This window comes from Vicia villosa, linkage group LG1 (assembly GCF_029867415.1).
Source record: "Vicia villosa cultivar HV-30 ecotype Madison, WI linkage group LG1, Vvil1.0, whole genome shotgun sequence".
Lineage (NCBI taxonomy): Eukaryota > Viridiplantae > Streptophyta > Magnoliopsida > Fabales > Fabaceae > Vicia > Vicia villosa.
Window position 1 is genome coordinate 115,765,637 of NC_081180.1, and position 10,396 is coordinate 115,776,032.

Consider the following 10,396-nt stretch of genomic DNA (forward strand, 5'->3'; position numbering starts at 1 on the left):
AACTATGTGTTAACCATGTCAGGGAGTCAACTGATGATGATAAACTATGTGTGAAGCGTGTTACAAATGAACTGATGATGTCCGACTATGTGTTAACCATGTAAGGGAGTCAACTGATGATGGTCAACTGTGTGTGAAGCATGTTACAGATGAGCTGAAAACGGTCAAGTATGTGTTAACCATATCGAAGAGTCAACTGATGATGGTCAACTATATGTGAAGCGTGTTACAGATGAATTAATGACGGTCAACTATGTGTTAACCATGTCAGGAAGTCAATTGAAGACAGTCAACTATGTGCGAAGCGTGTTACAGATAAACTGATGACGCTCAACTATGTGTTACCCATATAAGGGATTCAATTGATGATGGTAAACTATGTGTGAAGTGTGTTACAGATGAATTGACGATGTCCGATTATGTGTTAACCATGTCAGGGATTCAACTAGTGATGGTAAATTATGTGTTAACCATGTCTGGGATTCAACTGATGATGGTCAAATATGTGTAAAGCGTGTTACAGATGAACTGATGATGGTCAACAATGTGTTAACCATGTCAGGGAGTCAAATGATGATGGTAAACTATGTGTGAAACGTGTTAAAGATGAACTGATGATGTCCGACTATGTGATAAACATGTCAGGGAGTCAACTGAATATGGTCAACTATGTGTGAAGCGTGTTACAGAAGAGCTGATGACGGTCAACTATGTGTTAACCATGTCAGGGAGTCAACTCATGATGGTCAACTATGTGTGAAGTGTGTAACAGATGAATTGATGACAGTCAACTATGTGTTAACCATGTCAAGGAGTCAATTGATGACGGTCAACTATGTGCGAAGCGTGTTACAGATGAACTAATGATGGTCAACTATGTGTTAACCATGTTAGGGATTCAACTGATGATGTCAGACTATGTGTGAACCATGTCAGGAATTCAACTGATGATGTCAAACTATGTGTGAACTATGTCAGGGATTCAACTCATGATCAAAGTATGTGTGAACCATGTCATGGATTCAACTGATGATGTCAAACTATGTGTGAACCATGTTAGCGATTCAACTGATGATGGTGAACTATGTGTGAAGCATGTCAGGGATTCAACTGATGATGTCCAACTATGTGTGAACCATGTCAGGGATTCAACTGATGATATCAAACTATGTGTGAACCATGTCAGGGATTTAACTGATGATTTCAGACTATGTGTGAACCATGTCAGAGATTCAACTGATGATCAAACTATGTGTAAACCAAATCAGGGATTCAATTGATGATGGTAAACTATGTGTGAACCATGTCAGGGATTCAACTGATGATGGTAAACTAGGTGTGAACCATGTCAGGGATTCAACTGATGATGGTGAACTATGTGTGAAGCATGTCAGGGATTCAACTGATAATGTCGAACTATGTGTGAACCATGTCAGGGATTCAACTGATGATGGTGAACTATGTGTGAAGCATGTCAGGGATTCAACTGATGATGGTCAACTATGTGTGAATCATGTCAGGGATTCAACTGATGATGGTGAACTATGTGTGAAGCATGTCAGGGATTCAACTATGTCTAAAATTTAAAAAATAACATTTATTTATTTTTAAAATAATAATTATTTATTTTTACTTTTTCTTAAATATGCAGTTTGTTTTACAATAAAAAATTTAAATTTTTACGTTATTTATTAATTAAATTAAAATTGTCACTTTTTTTAATTTAAAAAAAAATGTTTTTAAAACAAATATTAGGGATGCACTGATGATGGTCAACTATGTGTGAACCGTGTCAGACAACTGACTGATGATGTTCGATTATGTGTGAACTACATCAGAGATACACTGATGATGGTCAACTATATGTGAACCATGTCAGATAGTCGACTGATGATGTCCGACTATGTGTGAACCATGTTAGGGATGCATTCATGATGATTTAACTATGTGTGAACCATGTCAGGCAGTCAACTGATTATGTCCAACTATGTGTGAACCATGTCAGACAGTCGACTAATGATGTCCGACTATGTGTGAACCATGTTAGGGATGCATTGATGATGGTTTAACTATGTGTGAACCATGTCAGGCAGTCAACTGATTATGCCCAACTATGTGTGAACCATGTCAGACAGTCAATTGATGATGTCCAACTATGTGTGAACAATATCAGGGATGCTTTAATGATGGTCGACTATGTGTGAATCATGTCAGACAGTCAACTGAAGATGTCCGACTATGGGTGAACCATGTCAAGGATGCACTGGTGATGGTCAACTATGTGCGAACCAATTCAGGGATGCACTGATGATGGTCAACTAAGTGTGAACCATGTTAGACAGTCAACTGATTTTGTCCAACTATGTGTGAACCATGTCAGACAGTCAACTGATGATGTCAAACTACGTGTGAACAATGTCAGGGATGCTTTAATGATGGTCGATTATGTGTGAACCATGTCAAATTATCAATTGATGATGTCCGACTATGTGTGAACCATGTCAATAATGCACTAATGATGGTCAACTATGTGTGAACCATGTCAGGAATGCACTGATGACGGTCAACTATGTGTGAACTATTTCAGACAGTTAATTGATGATGCTCGACTATGAGTGAACCATGTCATGGATGCACTGATGATGGTCGACTATGTGTGAGCAATGTCAGAGACGAACTGATGATGGTCGACTATGTGTGAACGATGTCGGGGATGCAGTGATTATGGTCGACTATGTGTGAACCATGTCAGTCATGCACTGATGATGGTCGACTATGTGTGAACCATGTTAGGGAGTCAACTGATGATGGTCAACTATAGTAACCATAATAATAATAAAAATAATAATAATTACCAAAATAATTGTAATAATAGTAATAATGATAACAACACATAGTTATAATAACCATAATAATGTGATAACCATGTCAGGGATTCAACTGATGACGTCCGACTATGTGTCAACCATGTCAGGGATTCAACTGATGATGTCGAACTATGTGTGAAACATGTCAGGGATTCAACCGATGATGTCGAACTATGTGTGATCCATGTCAGGGATTCAACTGATGATGTCCAACTATGTGCGAAACATGTAAGTGATTCAACTGATGATATCGAAATATGTGTGAACCATGTCCGAGATTCAACTGATGATGTCCAACTATGTGTGATCCATGTCAGGGATTCAACTGATGATGTCGAACTATGTGTGATCCATGTCAGGGATTCAACTTATGACGTCAAACTATGTGTGAACCATGTCAGGGATTCAACTGATGATGTCGAACTATGTGTGAACCATGTCAGGGATTCAACTGATGATGTCTAACTATGTGCGAACCATGTCAGGGATTCAAGTGATGATGTCAAACTATGTGTGAACCATGTCAGGGATTCAACTGATGATGTCCAACTATGTGTGAACCATGTCAGTGATTCAACTAATGATGTCGAACTATGTGTGAACCATGTCAGGGATTCAACTGATGATGTCGAACTATGTGTCTACCATGTCAGGGATTCAATTAATGATGTAGAACTATGTGCAAAACATGTCAGGGATTCAACTGATGATGTCGAACTATCTGCAAAACATGTCAGGGATTCAATTGATGATGTCGAACTATGTGTGAAACATGTCAGGGACTCAACAGATGATGTCCAACTATGTGTGGAACATGTCAGGGATTCAACTGATGATGGTAAACTATGTGTCTACCATGTCAGGGATTCAACTGATGATGGTAAACTATGTGTGAACCATGTCAGAGATACAACTAATGATGTATAATTATGTGTGAACCATGTCAGGGATTCAGCTGACGATGGTAAACTGTGTGTGAAACATGTCAGGGATTCAAGTGATGATGTCAAACTATGTGTGAACCATGTCAGGGATTCAACTGATGATGTCTAACTATGTGTGAACCATGTCAGGGATTCAACTGATGATGTCGAACTATGTGTGATCCATGTCAGGGATTTAACTGATTATGTCGAACTACGTGTCTACCATGTCAGGGACTCAACTGATGAAGTCCAACTATGTGTTAACCATGTCAGGGAATCAACTGATGATGTCGCACTATGTGCGAACCATGTCAGGGATTCAACTAATGATGTCGCACTATGTGTGAACCATGTCAGGGATTCAACTGATGATGTCGAACTATGTGTGAACCATGTCAGGGATTCAACTGATGATGTCCAACTATGTGTGAACCATGTCAAGGATTCAACTGATGATGTCGAACTATGTGTGATCCATGTCATGGATTTAACTGATGATGTCGAACTACGTCTCTACCATGTCAGGGACTCAACTGATGATGTCCAACTACGTGTTAACCATGTCAGGGAATCAACTGATGATGTCGCACTATGTGCGAACCATGTCAGGGATTCAACTGATGATGTCGCACTATGTGTGAACCATGTCAGGGATTCAACTGATGATGTCAAACTATGTGTGAACCATGTCAGGGTTTCAACTGATGATGTCCAACTATGTGTGAACCATGTCAGGGATTCAACTGATGATGTCGAACTATGTGTGATCCATGTCAGGGAATTAACTGATGATGTCGAACTACGTGTCTACCATGTCAGGGACTCAACTGATGATGTCCAACTACGTGTTAACCATGTCAGGGAATCAACTGATGATGTCGCACTATGTTCGAACCATGTCAGGGATTCAACTGATGATGTCGCACTATGTGTGAACCATGTCAGGGATTCAACTGATGATGTCGAACTATGTGTGAACCATGTCAGGGATTCAAGTGATGATGTCGAACTATGTGTCTACCATGTCAGGGATTCAACTGATGATGTCGAACTATGTGTGAAACATGTCAGGGATTCAACTGATGATGTCGAACTATGTGTCTACCATGTCAGGGATTCAACTGATGATGTCGAACTATGTGTGATCCATGTCAGGGATTCAACTGATGATGTCGAACTATGTGTCTACCATGTCAGGGATTCAACTGATGATGTCGAACTATGTGTGAACCATGTCAGGGATTCTGTAACACCCCATTTCCACCCGACAAATATATATAAATCAGAGTTTTCAAAAAAATTCTATAAACAAATGAGGCGTCACATAATCAAAACAAAACAAATCAACTCGTCGCATAAAGCGGATACATAGCACCTTTAAAACAGAATAACTTATTTTATTAAAACACAGCGGAATCACTTAAACAAGTATTCAATAAAATATCTCCAGTTAACTTATCATTTTGTTCAACCAAGATAACACAATTAAACAACAACATCATGAATGACATAAATCGTTCCCCCCAGAGTGCTACGTATCAGAGCGACAACCGACTCGAGTAACGGCAACTAAATTTTCATACTTGAATACCTGCACGTTACCAATATAAAGGCAACGGCGAAACAAGAGAAAAGGGTGAGATATCAAATCATATAAGTGGGCGCATGATAAATTGTATATTAGGATTCAGGCATATAAAATCATTACATCGCAAGTATCAACAGTTACCATACACATCATACTTCCACAGTTCATTAATCTCGCATACTTTTCATCGCACAACAAGTCATAATCATGTAAATAGTATCATCCAATAAATTTCACATATTCAAGTATGCACAAAGTTCAATCGTATAATAATCACAGGATTCAATACTATTATTCCAAATATATACACAATCCATCATAATCACATATTCACACGTTTAACCAATTATATATCAAAACATCACCAATTTCAATTATCACATCTCATGTACACATGACAATCACATAAATGCATATATTCAAACATCACTTAACCTCAATGTGACTCAATGCAAGACATGTGACTCTATGCATGTGGTACCCAATGTGGACCCAAAGTTCCACCGTTTCCGATTCATATAGAATCTAGCCACGCTTCAGATCCGGACAAGATCAAAGCCACCAAATGTAAACATATAGTTTACCGCTTCCGATTCACTTTAGAATCTAAGCCTCGCTTATGTTTCAAAGCAAACCACCTTTGTTTCAAGGCATCCATGATATGAATGTATGTACAATGTTAATCAAACGTATGCAATTAAGATCATCTCTACCATCTTAATATTTAGCATATCACAATAATTCAACTCGATGAATTATCCACCAATTGTACACAACATTCACAACACATACATATCATTCACATATAAAAGGTCAATTAATCAATTACGATTCACAAAATCCAATTAACACTAGTAACCATACTATCTCATGTTAATTCTCATTTTGCCAATTATATATGAACATACACATTTAAAATCAAGCAATTAATCATTAAAATTAATGCTATCCAACTAACCACAGAGAATCAATATTAGCACAACATCATGACATATACATATATTATTCTCAACATACATATTCAAGTCAAAACACAATTACGGACGAATCCTCAAAATACCGTAATTTACCGACAAACCGAATGATTGATCCAACTTCAAGTATATTTCAATCAATTAAACTCATTGCAATTAATGTAACTATTAATTTAAACAATTAAAATCAAACTATATTAATTTAATTCACTTCAATTTCTACTCCATTTCTAATTTCTAGCATTCTATTGTTCAAAGCCATTTTTATTGAAAAGAAAATCACGATAGCTTTCTAACGCCTCGAACGGAGACTCAAACGGAGTTACGGTTCAAAAGATATGAATTGTTAAAGTTTCAATGAAAAAAAACAAACACCGACGTTATATACTGACAACTCTAAACATGTCAGAATTACTCAAAACAAATAAAAATATGACTCTTAATAATTCAAAACAACTCTGACAACTTATTGTCGACTCTAACAACTCTATTGACAACTCTAACAACTCTATTGACAATTTTATTAAATTATTATAATTTATTTATAAAGAATATTTAAACCAAACACAATTTTAGTCGATTCGTAAAATCTCACAATTTCAACAAAATAACACTACCACGTTAATCTACTAATTAAACTTAACTACTACGTAAATTTTTATCAAATTCCGGACAATTAATTACACCGTTTAATTCGGCTATTTCGATCAAACGGGACTGTTTGAAATACATTAATTCTATAATTCCTATTGTTTCACGATTACTTTATCTATTGTTTTTCATTTATATCCCAACTTCATGACATTCATTTCTAGTATATACATATATCATCATATATATCTTACTTAAGTAGTATTATGAAAACATGGAAACTTAGAAAATGAAAACAGTAACTAGCGTAGAAAATAGATAGGAAAATGGAAACAGTAACTAAAATAGAAAATGAATTAGCAGAATAATGGAGAAATGGGATGTCGTCCGTCAACAAAATTCCTTGCCGTCAAAGGCTAATGGAATGAAAAGCAAATAAAGAAAACCAAGGAGGGAAACCCGTCAATGTAGCCTTGCCTTCCGTCCAAGCTTCCATACGACATCGGACATTCACTCATATACAGTACCGTCAAGCTCGTTTAGCTCACATCCAGTGCTGTTCGTCAAGCTCGTTTAGCTCACATCCAGTGCTGTTCGTCAAGCTCGTTTAACAATTCTCATTTTCCATTCCGCACAGAATTCATTATTTCAAATACACATAACAATTTCAAAATACGCACAACAATTCTAACAAAACAATAATAGACTCAACATAGAAACTCAAATTCATTTACTCATGGAATAAATTCATAATTTCCAGCAACAAATAACAATAACAAATGCAATAACCTAAATCCCTAATCCCCAACATACAAGATTTCATAAACCCAATTATAGGAAGAGAACCTCACCCTTACCTTATCAATGGAAGCAACTCAATGGGTCTCCAATTTCATCTTCAAGCTTCTAGTCTCCCCTTCAAGACATAGCCTCCTTCTCTTCAACTTTTCCCCCAAATGACAACACTCCTCTTCTCAATCACTAAAACCCTATTTTTATTATTTCAATTGGGCTTAGCATATAACAACTCTTCTCTATTATTCTCTACAAACCAATCTAGGCCCAATAAGATAAATAACTCTAATAATCAATTATATCATATATAATAATAATTCCATCAATATAATAATTCTGACTTATAAATAATATTATTCTTAATATTATTTTCCGACTATCCGACTTCAATTTATATAATTCCAAATACGCCCTTAAATAACACCGACAATCCAAATTCGACTTAAATCAAATATTTAAATCCTTCAATAATTTAATTAACCAATTTAATTAAATTCGGGGTGTTACAACTCTCCCCCACTTAGAATATTTTCGTCCTCGAAAATTGGCTCAACACCATCCAAACACAAACCTCGTATTCAAATATCAATCTCCAAATCGCGCTTGGTAACACTTCGATCACTACCTCTTCGTCACAATAATGATTCTCTTGAACATAAACACATTACAGTTCTTACCAGTTTTGCAATAATCAACGACGCAATGCAGTATTTTGGCGCATCACACTTATTCCAACAGTCCATCAATTCAAATATCAAGATAACTCATCTTTACCGACTTCTGGCATATAGTTTCTTACTCCCTCAAGCCTTACAACAACAGTGTCACCTAAGGCTTCCGCTGATCAACTCTGATAATTCTCTTTTAAGTCACCATTCTCGATAAAATTCCGTCCACTTATATGGTTCACAAATTCTCGATCCAATACAAACTTTCTTCAATACCCATCCTCACATCGTTGTTTACTTGATAATTCCAATCTTTCACTTTGTGACACTCGCTTGCATAAAACGTACCACACCGATTGTTAATCTCATCTAATTCTAGTTCAACCATCCCTCTTACCAAGCTACACAAACTAATGGGCGACTATCTTCACGATAAAATATAGATATTCTTTCTACACTATTAAGACAACAAGACAAATCTATAACGTCCAACACGAGTTTCGTCTACCATTAACAATAGATTGAGGGTGATCAGTTCCCCAATTTGCCAATTAGTATCCGACAACCTTAGTGGAGTATAAATCGTTGTTACATCAAAATAACGTCCTTTCCGAATTTCCACTTAAATCCATTAACACGACGTCATCCAATGATTCACTTTAGGTTTTTACAATTCCTACAACATCTTACCTTATCAATCGATCTTGTCAATGAGACACCGACGTCCAAACATAATAAAAAGTCTAATTCATAATCACTTAGCATCACACAATTTTTTTTTTTTTAACCGAAGTCATCCTCACGATAAACTGGCGATAGAAATTCCATACAGTCCTTTTATACACACCGCCACTTTTGGCATCCCAAATACGACTTCTATCATCCCTAAGTCTGAATTTTTCTTCACTACTACTTCACTCTTCCTTAAAAGTCATCAGTACTCAAATCATCTGTAATACCGAACATCTCGTTCTCTCATCTTAATCATCAACAACAAGTTCTGCTTAACTTCGCTTCAGACATTTGCGGTTATAACCATTCTTATTCAACAGGATTACACATTTCCATAAGGTAGAATACAACTTCACCTCTTCGTAGGCTCAAACGGTACGTCCAACTGATACTCGAAACCCAAGATACAAATCTCTAACGTTATTCGAATTGTAAACATCAACGTCAAGCATCGATAATTTTTATGTTATCTCCCAAACTCCTCAAATAACTTCGACGACAAACTACACCCCATCCCAACATCATCACGTCAAAATCAACTCTATTACGGTTGCGGAATTCATTCTTATAATACACTTCATCTCGTTATCTTTCTGATGCTTCAAACGGAAATCAAATCAGATATCCGAAACTCAAACTACGCGCATTCTCGAGTTCCAACTCGGATTTGTGATTCACAACACTTCACACATCGACTACGTCCATTAATCACTTATGCGAGTCTAACATAAAGTCTACCGCAGCTTTATCACTTTAACACTTGTCAAACACCGGCATCAGACGCAAAGGTTAAACACACCGACAAGTTCTCAGTCCTCAACCGTGCTGAACATCGCCACTCAGCATACTTGACCATCCCTTACAACAGAAACATCTTCAAGAAGTAAAACTTCTCCCCCACTTGTAATCAAACCAATCCCTACAACAAAACAAACAAGTACGGACAGTGTTTCACACACGTGTCGTGTACTAAAGACTAAAACACTGACAGCATTCAACTGTCGCACAACTCAACAGACTCGACAACTTGGCCGGACGGACCAACCAGGCTCTGATACCACTATTGTAACACCCCATTTCTACCCGACAAATATATATAAATCAGAGTTTTCAAAAAAATTCTATAAACAAATGAGGCGTCACATAATCAAAACAAAACAAATCAACTCGTCGCATAAAGCGGATACATAGCACCTTTAAAACAGAATAACTTATTTTATTAAAACACAGCGGAATCACTTAAACAAGTATTCAA